Below are 17,339 nucleotides of genomic sequence, written 5' to 3' on the forward strand. Positions count from 1 at the left end.
CTAATTATTAGGTAGGAGACTGAATCAATAAGCAAAAACCTCCCAACAAAGAAACATCTAGGACCAGATGACCTCCCTGGAGAATTCAAACATTTAAAGAAGAATTAATATCAATTAATTCAAAATTTTCCAAAAAAATAGAAGAGGTGGGAATGCTTCCAAACACATTTTACAAGGCCAGCATTACCTTGATACCAAAACCAGATAAGGACACCACAGAAAAGGAGGATTATAGGCTAATATCCCTGATGAATATAAATTCAAAAATTCTCAACAAAACATCTGCAAATTCAATTCAATAATACATTAAAAGGAGCATACACCATGATCAAATGGGATATATTCCAGGGATGCAAAGATGATTCAACATCCACAAATCAATCAATGTAATACACCACATTCACAAAATGAAGTATGAACATTATATGTCCATCTTAGTAGATGCAGGAAAAGCATTTGACAAAATTCAACATCCATTCATGATAAAAACTCTCTTAACAAACTGGTTTAGGGGGAACATAACATAATTAAGGGACATATATGACAAGGCCATTACTAACATCATACTCAAGAGTGAAAAGCTGAAAAGTTCACCTCTAAGATCAGGAGCAAGGAAAAGATACTTACTCTCACCATTTTTATTCAACATAGTACTAGAAGTTCTAGCTAGAGCAATTAGGCAATAAGAAGAAATGAAAGGCATCTATCTAGGAAAGGAAGAAGTAAAACTGTTGCTATTTGCAGATGAATGATATTATACACAGAAAATCCTAAAAGTTCCTCCAAAAAACCATTAGAACTGATCAACAAATTCAGTAAAGTTGCAGGATACAAAATCAACATACAAAAATCTATTCCATATCTATATGCTAGTAACAAACTATCAAAAAAAGAAATTAAGAAATAATTTCATTTACAATTGCACCAAAAATAATAAAATACCTAGGAATAAATTCAACTAAGGACGTGAAAGGCCTGTACACTGAAAACTATAAGACACTGATGAAAGAAATTGAAATTAAAATTGAAAATTTAATTGGTACAAATAAATAGAAAGATATTCCATGCTCATGGATTGGAAGAATTAATATTGTTAAAATGTGCATACTATCCAAAGAAATCTACAGATACAGTGCAATCCCTATCAAAATTCCAATGGGATTTTTCACAGAAGTAGAAAAAACAATCCTAAAATTTGTCTGGAACCAACCAACCAACAAACAAGCAAACAAACAAAAAAACCTACTAGCCAAAGCAATCTTAAGAAAGAAAACCAAAGCTGGAGGCAATGTGCTTCATGATTTTGACCCATATTACAAAGCTATCAGTCATCAAAACAGTATGGTATTGGCAGAAAAACAGACACACTGATCAATGGAATAGAATAGAGAACCTAGAAACAAACTCATACATATATTCATGACAAAGAAATCAAGAATATACACTGGGGAAAGGATAGCTCTTCAATAAATGGTAGTGCATGAGTAGCCACATGCAAAAGAATGAAACTAGACCACTACTATCTCCATCCATAGACAAAAAATCAATTTAAATTAAATTAAAGATTTGAATGAAAGACTTGAAACCATGAAACCCCTAGAAGAAAACATACATAGTAAACTCCCTGACATCAGTTTTAGCAATGATTTTTTGGATTTGACACCAAAAGCAAAGGCAACAAAAGCAAAAATAAACAAGTGGGACTACATCAAACTAAAAAGCATCTGCACAGTGAAGGAAGTCATCAAAAAACTAAAAGGCACCTACGGAATAGGAGAATATATTTGCAAATCATGTATCTGGTAAGGGGCTAATATCCAAAATATATAACTCAGTAGGAAAAAAAAATCTGATTAAAATATGGGCAGAAGAACTGAATAGATATTTTTCCAGGAAGACATGCAGATGGCCAACAGGTACATACATGTAAAGGTGTTCAGCATCACTAATCATTGGAGAAATGCAAATCAAAGCCATAATGAGTTATCATCTCACACCTGCTAGAATGCCTATCATTAAAAAGACAAGAAATAACAAGTAGTGGTAAGAATGTGGAGAAGAGGGAACCCTTGCACTCTACTGGTGAAAATGTAAATTGATATAGCCATTAAAGACAGTATGGAGGTTTCTCAAAAAATTAAAAATAGAACTACCAGATGATCCAGCAATCCTACTTCTGGGTCACAGTGGAGATAAATATATCTCCAAAGGATAGAGAACAGGATAACAAAGAGATATCTGTATCCTTATGTTCATTGCAGCACTATTTACAATAACCAAGACATAGAAACAATCCAAGTTTCATCAATGGATAAATAAAGAAGATGTGATACACATACACACATACACACACTGGACTATAATTCAGCCATGAGAAAGAAGTAAATCTTGCCATTTTCAACAACACGGATGGACTCTGAGTGCATTATGCTAAGTGAGATAAGCCAGACAAAGAGCGACAAATTACTATATGTTATCACTTATATGTGCAATCTAATTTTTAAAAAGTCACATTCATAGAAATGGAGTAGAAAAGTGATTGTCAGGGACCGGGGGTGGGGGGGGTGGGGGAAATAGGGTGAGGTTGGAAAAAGGGTATAAACTTTCAGCTATAAGATGAATAAGGTTGGAAAATCTAATGTACAACATGGTGACCACTGTTGATAACACTATATTATATAACTGAAATTTGCTGAGAGTACAACTTAAATGTCAAAAAAACTTGAATAATTAATTGATATAGATAGATGGATGGATATATTAGCTAGCTAGATGAGAGCAATCCTTTCATAGTTTATATATATATCAAATCATCACAATGTACACTTCAAATCTGTTACTATTTTGTCAATTATACCTAATAAAACTGGTGAAAAAACAGAAGACATTTAAAAAGTTGCCTCTTACATGTGGGTCTGGGATAAAGATAGGTGGTATAAGATGAAAACAAAGCTCAACAGAGTCCAAACTATATGGAGCCCAATACTAGTGAAGTATTTTCGTTTTTTCCTAAAATACAATTGGAAGACATTGAGCATTGTTTTTATTTTGCTTCAATTTTTCAAGTGTAAGTTGTGTGTGTGTGTACACACATATACACAAACACAGTGGAAAAGGAATGGGAATCAGATTTGCATTAAAAAGATACTTCTGACTGCAGTGTAGAAAATGGATAAGAAGAGTACATGCCAAGAACTATCTTTATAATTCAATCAAAAGATGGAAATGTGTGTGGAAATAGTCAGTACATTGTCTTACAGATAGTTTTTTTTCTGTTATGAAGTACTCATGATTACCAAATCAACTCAACTAAAAAAAAATGTATTGGTATATTACATTGAAACATATTTCTGTTTCTTATGTAAACTGAAATTTCACAGAAAGCAAAATAGCCACTATCTGTCATCCACAGGTAAGATAAAACAAAAGAGACATTAAGCTATGGGTGTCAATTCTATTTAAGTGTCTACATCCAACTCTGTTTTGCTATTGCATGGTGATAATATTCTAAATGAACATCAACATTAGATCGAACTAATGTCCTCTTAACAGGACATTTAAAAACCACCATTATGATAATTATTAAAAGTACTAATTTACCTCAACATCCACTAATTAGGAGAACATTTTCCTTGGTTCATCTCCTCTTCACTCTCCACATCCATACACACACTTGCCAAAAACTTCATTCGATCATTAGTAAACATGTATTTACCAATCACTGTACTAATATATTTGTGAAAAAGCCAAAATTCTGGGTCTTAAGATGCTTATACTCTAATGCTAAATTTTATCTAATTAAGCTTTATTTTAAATTCAAAATAATACAAAAAGATATATAGGATGTATAACATTCAACAGACATAAAAGAGAACACAGTACATTTGGATAGGGGTACAAAATCAGTGAGTGAATAAATTAACATTCTTCCCCATGCCAGAACAGAAAGGAAAAGTAAAATATTCAGGCTTTCTTCCTTGATTAAGCCTTCCATTGACTTGTTTTTCTTTTTTAATGTTCTCTAAAAGGCCAAATTATATTAAGATTTAGTAGTGAGAGTCAATGTGTTTGATTAGTATAAGTAAATGGAAAATAGAATTCAATCAGCAAAATTATTGGGATTTCACCTTACAAATTACAGAAATTTTAATGCTATTTTTAAACAAATTACATAACCTTACTCTGCAATCAAGCAGAGTTGATTCTATTTCTTTCTTGTCATCTTCTGTTAGACTTGGAGTATATCTAGACTGTGATAATGATTTATTATAGTGTTTTAACTCACCATGAACCAGATTTCTCAAACCTAAATCTGACTACCATTTATGGACAGATGACCCACAAAACCCCACAAACTTCCACTATATGAGTGACAACCTAACAAACAGAATAGCTGTGTCATCACCACACAAACACAAACATAATATTATAAAACAAAAGCAGCAAACTCAAATGTTCCATGTTCCTTTTTTTTCCTTCAGATACTTCTCTCACATTATTTCACTAACAAATAGCTCACCAGTCCTGTATGCCAAGTCCTAGTTGGTTCTTGTAACACCATGTTTTTCCCTAATTCACTGAGGAGTCAACACATGAACAACTGATTCACAGTTGGATGATGATGATGGTGGTGATTCTTCTCCTTCTTCTTCCTCTTTCTCCTTCCCCTCCTCCTCCTCCTCCTCCTCCTCCTCCTTCTTCTTCTTATTCTCCCTCTTCATCATTATCATCATCTTTATCATTTTTAGTACTTCTTATGTGCAAGGTACCATGAATTAAACATTAACATAGATACTATTATTATCCCCATTCTACAAGATGAGGAAACCAAGGGATTGCTCAAATTTACACAGTTAATAAGTGGTGGAATAGGTGTTCAATCAGGCCTATCTGACCCCAGAGCCCAAGTTCCTGACCACATATTAATCACATCTGCCCAGGTTTTCACTACCATAAGATGTCTAAGTCTTCTGCCTACAGAATCTGCCTTACTTAGAGAATTCATAGTCTGTTAACTTATCCCCCCTTTTTAAAAAAAAAGATGTGTTTTAAAATTCAATTAAGATAGGCTGACCAGTAGAGAGTACTCCTATCCAAAACTCAGGCACACTAAAACCAAGGGCATGTGTAAATAAAGTTGAGCAACAGAAAGAGATATTACTAAAGTTTAAATATGTATTAAATAACTCTATTTAAAATAAAATAACTAATCTATAGAAATAAAGTAATACATAGTTTTAAAAGATATAAAGAATAATGCTACCTATTATGAAAAGTTAAAAATTTAAAAATAAAAGTTAAAATTTTTAATTAATTAATATTAATTTTAATTAATATTTGGTCTGGAATGAGTATGAAGTGAATAATTGTATTCAACACGTGTTGAAAGTTAAAAATTTTAAAATAAAAGTTAAATTTTTTAATTAATTAATTAATATTTGGTCTGGAATGAGTATGAGGTGAATAATTGTATTCAACACATGTGAAACGTTAAAAACTAAATAAGACTAATAATGTGTTTGCAAATCCAGTATGATGTTCATTTTCCATAGCAATTTAGAGTTAGATACTAATTTAGACTCTACACTGAATATTTGAAAAATATGCTACTGAGATAAGCTTCACGGGACAAGCTTATGTATTTTTTAAAATGAAAATCTAAAATTGCTTTATATTCAATTTGACTTTGAAATTACAAAACAGTTCTTCAAACATTTGCTGAGTGTTATGAATGGGAAGGTTGTTTCTAAACACCCTATTTATATGATGAGCAAATTATTTATTTTCTAACACTTGTATCAATGCTTCTATACAAAAATATCTCCCACGTAATTTTCCTTCATTGAACATTGCCAACCGACATATTCCTTAACTCTTGACCCATTTCCTAGTGCTCATAAATATTTGACAAAATCAAAATAGCTCATAGTTCCTGCACACCAATTATGTGTTACACAGAGTGCTAAGCACTTTAATATACTATCTCATTTAGTCCTCAGAGAGACACCATGAAATAAGTACTATAATTATCCTCCATTTTACACTAAGGTGTAGCAGGTTAAGTAACCTGCAGAGGGACCCATTCATGGGAAGTGTAAAGCCAGAATTAGAACTCAAGATTTGAAAACCCATGATCTCAACACTTGTTCCATGGAGTTACATAACTTCAATGCACAAAGTATACACTAAAGTATATATTTATCAAATAGTCAATATGTAGATCCTGAGTGATCTTTAAAACACCTACTTAACTCACTTAAAAATCATCCATTCAACCCTAATTTAATAAATTTTTGTGTATCTATGACATGTTAGGCAGTATTCCAGGTACCAGGTACATAGCAATAAACAAAAAAGGCAAAATACTCACATTTACCATTCTAGTAGGAAAATACAGATAATAAACCAAAAATATACAATATGAAATCAAAGACATTATAAATATTTTGAAGAAAAATAGTTGTTTTGAAGAAAAATAAAGTATGCTCAGGACGGCCATGCAAGTATATTTTTCACCAGAACACACACACACTACTAAAATGGCAAGTGTCAGCCAGACATGGTGCCAGAGTTACCACTCTGGTCAGATGCCCACTCTGAGCCACAGAGTCTGGTTCCTTATGCCAACCTCCTTCTCCCAGCCTATGAGATCCTCTTCTCTCTCCCAAAAATCTTATTTCCATTCTCCTAACCCTTCCCCACTTCCAAATGAGGAGATGCCTGAAAACTGTGATTTGTCCTTCATGACTGAGATCAAATATCATTTTTTTGTGAAGTTTCCCTTGGCCCACCACTACTTCCTCCTCTGTACTATCTCTATTCCTTACACATATTCTTATAATTGTATGCACTACACTATGTTATTTATTGGTTCACACCTGTGTCCTCTACCAGAGTAGCTTATTCATCTTGTTACATCTAACACCCAAAACAATCCCTGGCCCTATTTCTAAATAGGTACTCCGTAAACACACTAAAAGAATGACAAGCTTAATATTGCTGTGTATGGCTCAATAAAGTAAGCAGCAGAATCAGTAAAAGAGGCTGACAAGAAAGATAGGAGCTCAATCCTGAAAGTCCTCATATGCTAGGCCAAGGATTAAATATTTTTATCCTACTGGTAATAAACAGCATGGACAGAAGAAGGTTTTAGATCCAGGTATACCTGGGCCCATATCCACCAATCAGCTTATTTAACCACCAGAAGCCTTAAATTTCTCCATCTGTTAACAAGGATAACCAATCTTATAAATTTGATGTGAGGATTAAAGGCAATGTTTATAATGCATCTAGCACAGTGCTTGACACATACACCAAAAAATGCTCAATAAATAGTACCTATCATTATTATAAAAATGACATAAGGACAAGAAGAACAAATCCATGCTTTAAACAGCTTACTCTGTGAGAATACAAAGGATACACTGCCAGGGAGAAGAAACTAATAGTTTGGAAACTACCCAGAAGGCTATTATTAAAGTCTCCTGAAGAAAACAGATGATTACCATAACTAAAGAAGGAACAAGTGAGGACAGGGACCAAAGGATGAAAGTGAAAGTTACTTTGAAAAAGAAATAATTAATTAGTTAATTAATTAATATGGCTTGGTAACTAATCAGATATGGAAACTGTTGGATAATGATGAAAAGTTGCTAGAAATATCAATAGTTTTAAAGATTAGATAAGTCAAATAGATGATGGGTTTTATTAATAATAAAAAGATACTTTTAAGAGAATGACAGCAAAACCAGTAGAAGGGGGAGAGATGAGGGGAGCATGGGTGGCTCAGTTTGTTAAGTGTATGCCTTCAGCTCTCAACATGTTCCCAGGGTCCTGGGATCGAGCCTGACATGGGGCTCCCTGCTCAGCAGAGAGTCTGCTTCTCCCTCTCCCTCTGCCTCTCCCACTAACTCCTGCTCTCTAACCCTCTCAAATAAATAAATAAAATTTTTTTTTAAAAAAAGGAGAAGGGCGACAGGTGAATGGTATGAGCCTGGAGAGAGGTTGACAGGTCTCCTTAGAGATCAAATCATGGAAAGAGGTATTAGAAAGCAAGAGTTTGTACCTTCTTGAGAATTAGATGGGGAGGTAAAAAGACATACTAGTGAAAGATATACGCTCATTAAAGACATTTCCATTAATAAAAAATCTGGCAGAACTAATCAGCTCTGAAGTTCCAACTGGTAAAAGTTCATGTGAAATAGTCTTGATTTGATCAAGTCTTGATGTCTTAAACTTAAACTTTCACTTAAACTAAGTTAAATATCTGGCCTGATTTTTTTAATCCATAATGTTTATCTTCTTTTTCTCTTAGTTCATATTCAAAAGTATTTTTTTAGGCAATTCAAGCCACTTGGATTTCATGTGGCTTAGAAAATACACAAATAAAAAAATAGCATAAAGAAAAGAAAAAACCTAAATCATGAGTGATTTTTGTTGTTGTTGTTTAAATTTTATTAGCTCAAATGACTGCCTAAATAGAGACGAAAAATCTTATTTTACGTTAAGGAATCATAACATTTTTTAAGAAAAAAAGGCCAAACAGAATTTTTTTTAAAAATATATAAAAGGAGCCTAGTTGGCTCAGTTGGTTAAGCAACTGACTCTTGATTTTGGCTCAGTCATGACTTCAGAGTTGTGAAATTGAGCCCCACATGAGGTTCCACGCCACATATGGAGCCTGCTTAAGATCCTCTCTCCCTGTCCCTCTGCCCTTTTCTTCTCTCTCCCTCTCTAAAAACAAAATAATAATAAAATAAAACTAAAAGTATGAAAAAAAAAACTACAAATATGTTTCATTATCATTGGTTAAAACTTGAGGATCTATCCTAAAACTTAAACAGAAAACTACCTATGCCTTAATTGAAAAGCCATTTGGAGGAAAGGATTGAAACTTACATAATAAATTATGTATAATAATATTTTTAATTCCATCGTTATCTGTTTCAGGATTAACAACTACTGATGTTTCACTTGAAATTTCAAAGAAAAAGAATGATGATTTCAATAAATCAAACAGACTTACAGTTTATTAGTAAACAATAGAAAAAATAATATGTATGTATGAACTTGAACAAATTATCGGACCTCTCTATACCTCAGTTTCCTCTTCTGAAATCAAAGGAATTATCGTGGTACACCGCAGGGAGTTAAGATGGGGGAGGAGTAGGGGACCCCTTTTTCAGCCGGTCCCCTGAGTCGAGCTGGATAGGTACCAGACCAGCCTAAACAACCACGGAATCAGCCTGAGACACAGGAAGATACATCTGGATCTCTACAAATGAACATCTCCAGCGCTGAGTATTGAGGTACAAAGCGGGGAGCCGTGAAACCCCGCACAGATATCGAAAGATAAACAGAAGGGGGAGGGAGCCGCGTTTGGCCCCGGGAAGCGGTAGCCACCTGCACGGCGGAGCGGGCGGACTCGTGAACCAGCGCCCTCGAGAGAACAGACTAAGACCGTGAGCCGGGAAGCGCGCCACCAGACTACTCATGGAACTCCGGTGTGCTCACTGGAAAAAGACTGAGACCGGGAGCTCCTGGAGCACGCGGGGCGGCTGGCGGGCCACCTGCATGGGGGAGCGGCAGACTCGTGGTCGGCACCCGCGAAACAGCAGACTGAGACCCTGAACCGGGAGCGCGCGCCACCAGGCTTCTCACGGAACTCCGGAATCCCAGTGTGCTCAACGGAAATAGACTGAGACCCAGAGATCCGAGAGCACTCGGGGGCGGCTGGCGGCGTTAGAACCACGAAGGACAGAGACGCGCCAGCCCTGCAAGTGAGGGCTGGGACGCCGGGTGTGGGGCGCACATCTCCGGACGCTACACGGTTGAGCAGCACCAACAGAAACAGAGTTAAAGAGGTCAGAACATCAGTGGAAAACGGGATGCAATCCCTCTGTTCTGTGACAGAGGCTGAAACTCGGCCACTGCTGCTCTGACTCTCAGAAGAGGCACAGCAAACCGCCAGGGAAAGCAGCCAGAGAACAAAAGCCTGGAAATACCGGCTCACAGTGTAACCATCCCCATCCCCCATTGCAGGGGACACGGAGACTCTACCCAAACAGGGTTGCCTGAGTATCGGCACGGCAGGCCCCTCCCCCAGAACACAGAAGGCAGGCTGAAAAATCAAGAAGCCCACAACCCGGGGCGCCTGGGTGGCGCAGTCATTGAGCGCCTGTCTTCGGCTTAGGCCATGATCCCGGCATTCCGGAAAGGAGTCCCTCATCGGGCTCCTCCGCTGGGAGCCTGCTTCTTCCTCTCCCACTCCCCTGCTTCTGTTCCCTCTCTCGCTGGTTGGCTGCCACATAAATAAATAAATAAAATCTTTAAAGAAGAAGCCCACATCCCTAAGATCCCTATAAAACAAGGGGCACGGCCTGGGACCCAGTCAATAATTTGGGCTCTGGAAACCCCGCAACCTCTCTTCATCAGAATGACAAGAAGGAGAAGCCCCCCCCAGCAAAGAAAAGACAGTGAGTCTGTGGCCTCTGCCACAGAAATAATGGATATGGATGTAACCAAAGTATCAGAAATGCAATTCAGAGTAACGATGGTCAAAATGATGAGTAGAATTGAAAAAAGTATTAACGAAAAGGTTACTGAGAATATAGAATCCCTAAGGACAGAAATGAGAGCGAATCTGACAGAAATTAAAAATTCTATGAGCCAAATGCAGGCAAAACTAGAGGCTCTGACGGCCAGGGTCACAGAAGCAGAGGAACGGGTTAGTGAATTGGAGGATGGGTTAATAGAGGAAAAAATGAAAATAGAAGATGGTCTTAAAAAAATCCACGCCCACGAATGTAGGTTACGGGAGATTACTGACTCAATGAAACGATCCAATGTTAGAATCATCGGCATCCCCGAGGGGGTGGAGAAAAACAGAGGTCTAGAAGAGATATTTGAACAAATTGTAGCTGAAAACTTCCCTAATCTAGCAAGGGAAACAAACATTCGTGTCCAAGAGGCAGAGAGGACCCCTCCCAAGCTCAACCACGACAAACCTACGCCACGTCACGTCATAGTGCAATTCGCAAATATTAGATGCAAGGATACAGTATTGAAAGCGGCCAGGGCAAAGAAATTTCTCACGTACCAAGGCAAAAGCATCAGAATTACGTCAGACCTGTCTACACAGACCTGGAATGAGAGAAAGGGTTGGGGGAGCATATTTAAAGCTCTTTCAGAGAAAAACATGCAGCCAAGGATCCTTTATCCAGCAAGGCTGTCATTCAGAATTGATGGAGAAATAAAGACATTTCAGAATCGCCAGTCACTAACCAATTTTGTAACTACGAAACCAGCCCTACAGGAGATATTACGGGGGGTTCTATAAAAGTAAAAAGGCCCCAAGAGTGATACAGAACAGAAAGTCACAGCCAATACAAACAAAGACTTTACTGGCAACATGGCAACATTAAAATCATATCTCTCAGTAATCAGTCTTAATGTAAATGGTTTGAACCATCCCATAAAACGCCACAGGGTTGCAGATTGGATAAAAAGAAATGACCCATCCATTTGCTGTCTACAAGAGACTCATTTCAAACCCAAAGATGCATTCAGACTGAGAGTAAGGGGATGGAGTACCATCTTTCACGCAAATGGACCTCAAAAGAAAGCTGGGGTAGCAATTCTCATATCAGATAAACTGGATTTTAAACTACAGACTATAGTTAGAGACGCAGAAGGGCACTATATTATTCTTAAAGGAAGTATTCAACAAGTGGATATGACAATTATAAATATATATGCCCCCAACAGGGGAGCAGCAAGATACACAAGCCAACTCTTATCCAGAATAAAGAGACATATAAATGAAAATACATTAATAGTAGGGGACCTCAACACTCCACTATCAGAAATAGACAGAACACCCTGGCAAAAACTAAGCAAAGAATCAAAGGCTTTGAATGCCATACTCGACGAGTTGGACCTCATAGATATTTATAGAACACTAAACCCCAGAACAAAGAATACTCATTCTATTCTAATGCCCATGGAACATTCTCAAGAATAGACCATGTTCTGGGACACAAAACAGGTCTCAACCGATACCAAAAGACTGAAATTATTCCCTGCATATTCTCAGAACACAATGCTCTGAAATTGGAACTCAACCACAAGGAAAAAATTAGAAGAATCTCAAACACTTGGAGACTAAGAACCATCCTGCCCAGGAATGACTCGATAAACCAGGAAATCAAAAATCAAATTAAACAATTTATGGAGACCAATGAGAATGAAAATACAACGGTCCAAAACCTATGGGATACTGCAAAGGCAGTCCTAAGGGGGAAATACATAGCCATCCAAGCCTCACTCAAAAGAATAGAAAAATCTAAAATGCAGTTTTTATATTCTCACCTCAAGAATAAAGCTATTTCAAAAAATAGAAACAGAAGGAAAGCTACCAAACTCATTCTATGAGGCCAATATTACCTTGATCCCCAAACCAGGCAAAGACCCCCTCAAAAAGGAGAATTACAGACCGATCTCCCTAATGAATATGGACGCCAAAATCCTCAACAAGATACTTGCTAATAGAATCCAACAGTACATTAAAAGGATTATCCATCACGATCAAGTGGGATTCATACCTGGGATGCAAGCGTGGTTCAATATTCGCAAATCAATCAGCGTGATACATCATATCAACAAGAAAAGACTCAGGAACCATATGATCCTCTCAATCGATGCCGAAAAAGCATTTGACAAAATACAGCATCCTTTCCTGATTAAAACCCTTCAGAGTGTAGGAATAGAAGGTACATTTCTCAATCTCATAAAAGCCATCTATGAAAAGCCTACTGCAAATATTATTCTCAATGGGGAAAAGCTGGAAGCCTTTCCCTTAAGATCAGGAACACGACAAGGATGCCCACTCTCGCCACTATTATTCAACATAGTACTAGAAGTCCTTGCAACAGCAATCAGACGACAAAAAGGGATCAAAGGTATTCAAATTGGCAAAGAAGAAGTCAAAATGTCTCTCTTTGCAGATGACATGATACTCTATATGGAAAACCCAAAAGAAGCCACTCCCAAACTATTAGAAGTTATAGAGCAATTCAGTAACGTGGCGGGATACAAAATCAATGCTCAGAAATCAGTTGCATTTCTATACACGAATAACGAGACCGAAGAAAGAGAAATTAGGGAATCCATCCCATTTACAATAGCACCAAAAACCATACGTTACCTTGGAATTAACTTAATCAGAGACGTAAAGGTCCTATATTCTAGAAACTATAAATCACTCTTGAAAGACATTGAGGAAGACATAAAAAGATGGAAAGATATTCCATGCTCATGGATCAGAAGAATTAACATAGTTAAAATGTCCATGCTACCCAGAGCAATCTACACTTTCAATGCTATCCCGATTAAAATACCGAGGACATTTTTCAAAGAACTGGAACAAATAGTCCTTAAATTTGTATGGAACCAGAAAAGGCCCCGGATCTCCAAGGAACTGTTGAAAAGGAAAAACAAAGCTGGGGGCATCACAATGCCGGATTTCGAGCTGTACTACAAAGCTGTGATCACAAAGACAGCATGGTACTGGCACAAAAACAGACACATAGACCAATGGAACAGAATAGAGAGCCCAGAAATGGACCCTCGGCTCTTTGGGCAACTAATATTTGATAAAGCAGGAAAAAACATCCGGTGGGAAAAAGACAGTCTCTTCAATAAAGGGTGCTGGGAAAATTGGACAGCTACATGCAAAAGAATGAAACTTGACCACTCTCTCACACCATACACAAAAATAAACTCCAAATGGATGAAAGACCTCGATGTGAGACAGGAATCCATCAAAATTCTAGAGGAGAACATAGGCAGCAACCTCTACGACATCGGCCAAAGCAACCTTTTTCATGACACATCCCCAAAGGCAAGAGAAACAAAAGATAAAATGAATTTATGGGACTTCATCAAGATTAAAAGTTTCTGCACAGCCAAGGAAACAGTCAGAAAAACTAAGAGGCAGCCCACGGAATGGGAGAATATATTTGCAAATGACACTACAGATAAAGGACTGGTATCCAAGATCTACAAAGAACTTCTCAAACTCAATACACGAGAAACAAATAGACAAATCAAAAAATGGGCAGAAGATATGAACAGACACTTTTCCAATGAAGACATACAAATGGCTAACAGACACATGAAAAAATGTTCAAAATCATTAGCCATCAAGGAAATTCAAATCAAAACCACACTGAGATACCACCTTACGCCAGTTAGAATGGCAAAAATAGACAAGGCAAGAAACAACAATTGTTGGAGAGGATGTGGAGAAAGGGGATCCCTCCTACATTGTTGGTGGGAATGCAAGTTGGTACAGCCACTCTGGAAAACAGTGTGGACGTTCCTTAAAAAGTTAAAAATTGAGCTACCCTATGATCCAGCCATTGCACTACTGGGTGTTTACCCCAAAGATACAGACATAGTGAAGAGAAGGGCCATATGCACCCCAATGTTCATAGCAGCAATGTCCACAGTAGCTAAATCATGGAAAGAGTCGAGATGCCCTTCAACAGATGACTGGATTAAGAAGTTGTGGTCCATATATACAATGGAATATTACTCAGCTATAAGAAAGAACGAGTTCTCAACATTTGCTACAACATGGACGGCACTGGAGGAGATAATGCTAAGTGAAATAAGTCAAGCAGAGAAAGACAACTATCATATGATTTCTCTCATCTATGGAACATAAGAACTAGGATAATCGGTAGGGGAAGAAAGGGATAAAGAAGGGGGGGTAATCAGAAGGGGAAATGAAACATGAGAGACTATGGATTATGAGAAACAAACTGAGGGCCTCAGAGGGGAGGGGGGTGGGGGAATGGGATAGTCTGGTGATGGGTAGTAAGGAGGGCACGTATTGCATGGTGCACTGGGTGTTATACACAACTAATGAATCATCGAGCCTTACATTGGATACCGGGGATGTATTATATGGTGACTAACATAATACAATAAAAAATCATTAAAAAAAAAAAAAGAATTATCAAGCCCCAAAAAAAAAAAAAAAAGTGGCCAGAACATCAGTGAAGAACAGTCTGCGATCCCTCTGTTCTGAGACAGAGGCTGAGATTCGGCCACTGCTGCTCTGACTCTCAGAAGAGGCACAGCAAACCGCCAGGAAAAGCCGCCAGAGAACAAAAGCCTGGAAATACTCGCTCACAGCATGCCCATCCCCATCCCCCCTCGCAGGGGACACGGAGAATCTACCCAAACAGGGTTGCCTGAGTATCGGCACAACAGGCCCCTCCCCCAGAAGGCAGGCTGAAAAATCAAGAGGCCCACATCCCTAAGATCCCTATAAAACAAGGGCGCACGGCCTGGGTCCCGGTAATAATTTGGGCTCTGGACAATGCCGCAACCTCTCCTCATCAGAATGACCTGAAGGAAAAATCCTCCCCAGCAAAGAAAAGACAATGAGTCTGTGGCCTCTGCCACAGAACTAATGGATAGGGATATAACCAAATTATCAAAATGGAGTTCAGAGTAACAATGGTAAAGATGATGTGCAGACTTGAAAAAAGTATTAACGAAAATGTTAATGAGAATATAAAATCTCTAAGGGCGGAAATGAGAGAAAATATGGCAAAAATTAAAAATTCTATGAATCAAATGCAGTCAAAACTAGATGCTCTGACGGCCAGGGCGAATGAGGCAGAAGAACATATCGGCAAATTGGAGGATGGGTTAGTAAAAGAGAAAGTTAGAATAGAAAATTGGATCAAAAAAATCTAATCTCAAGAATGTAGGTTACGGGCGATTACTGACTCAATGAAACGTTCCAATGTCAGAAACATCGGCATCCCCGAGGGGGTGGAGAAAAACAGAGGTCTAGAAGAGATATTTGAACAAATTGTAGCTAAAAACATCCCTAATCTAGCAAAGGAAACAACCTTTCATGTCCAAGAGGCTGAGAGGACCCCTCCCAAGCTCAACCACAACAAACCTACGACACGTCACATCATAGTGCATTTCGCAAATATTAGATCCAGGGTACTGTACTGAAAGCGGCCAGGGCAAAGAAATTTCTCATGTAATGTATCACAATTATGTCAGACCTGTCTACACAGACCTGGAATGAGAGAAAGGGTTGGGGGAGGGGGGCATTTTTAAAGCTCTTTCAGAGAAAAACATGCACTCAAGGATCCTTTATTCTGTCATTCAGAATTGATGGAGAGATAAAGACCTTCCAGAATCGCCAGTCATTGACCAATTTCGTAACCATGAAACCAGCCCTACAGGAGATATTAAGGGGGGGGTTCTATAAAGGTAAAAAGCCACCAAGAGTGATACAGAACAGAAAGTCACAATCGATAGAAACAAAGACATTACAGGCAACATGGCATCATTAAAATCATATCTCTCAATAACCAGTCTCAATGTAAACGGCCTAAATGCTCCCATAAAACACCACAGGGTTGCAGCTTGGATAAAAACACATGACCCATCCATTTGCTGTCTACAAGAGACTCATTTTGAACCTAAAGATACATTCAGATTGAAAGTAAAGGGATGGAATACCATCTTTCACGCCAATGGAACTCAAAAGAAAGCTGAGGTAGCAATTCTCATATCAGACAGATTGGATTTGAAAATAAAGACTATAGTTAGAGGTACAGAAGGGCACTATATTATTCTTAAAGGATGTATCCAACAAGTGGATATGACAATTATAAATATATATGCCCCCAACAGGGGAGCAGCAAGATACACAAGCCAACTCTTAACCAGAATAAAGAGACATATAGATAAAAATACGTTAATATTAGGGGACCTCAACACTCCACTATCAGAAATAGACAGAACATCTAAGCAGAAAATCAGCAAACAAGCAAGAGCTTTGAATGCCATACTCGATGAGTTGGACCTCATAGACATACATAGAACACTATAACCCAGAACCAAAGAATACTCATTCTATTCTAATGCCCATGGATCATCTCAAGAATAGACCATGTTCTGGGTCACAAAAAAGGTCTCAACCAATACCAAAAGACTGAAATTATCCCCTGCATATTCTCAGACCACAACGCTTTGAAATTGGAACTCAACCACAAGGAAAAAATTGGAAGAAACTCAAACACTTGGAGACTAAGAACTATCCTGCTCAGGAATGACTCGATAAACCAGGAAATCAAAAATCAAATTAAACAATTTATGGAGACCAATGAGAATGAAAACACAACGGCCCAAAACGTATGGGATACTGCAAAGGCGGTCCTAAGGGGGAAATACATAGCCATCCAAGCCTCACTCAAAAGAATAGAAAAATCTAAAATGCAGTTTTTATATTCTCACCTCAA

Source organism: Ursus maritimus, unplaced genomic scaffold (assembly GCF_017311325.1).
Source record: "Ursus maritimus isolate PB19 unplaced genomic scaffold, ASM1731132v1 scaffold_16, whole genome shotgun sequence".
Taxonomy (NCBI): domain Eukaryota; kingdom Metazoa; phylum Chordata; class Mammalia; order Carnivora; family Ursidae; genus Ursus; species Ursus maritimus.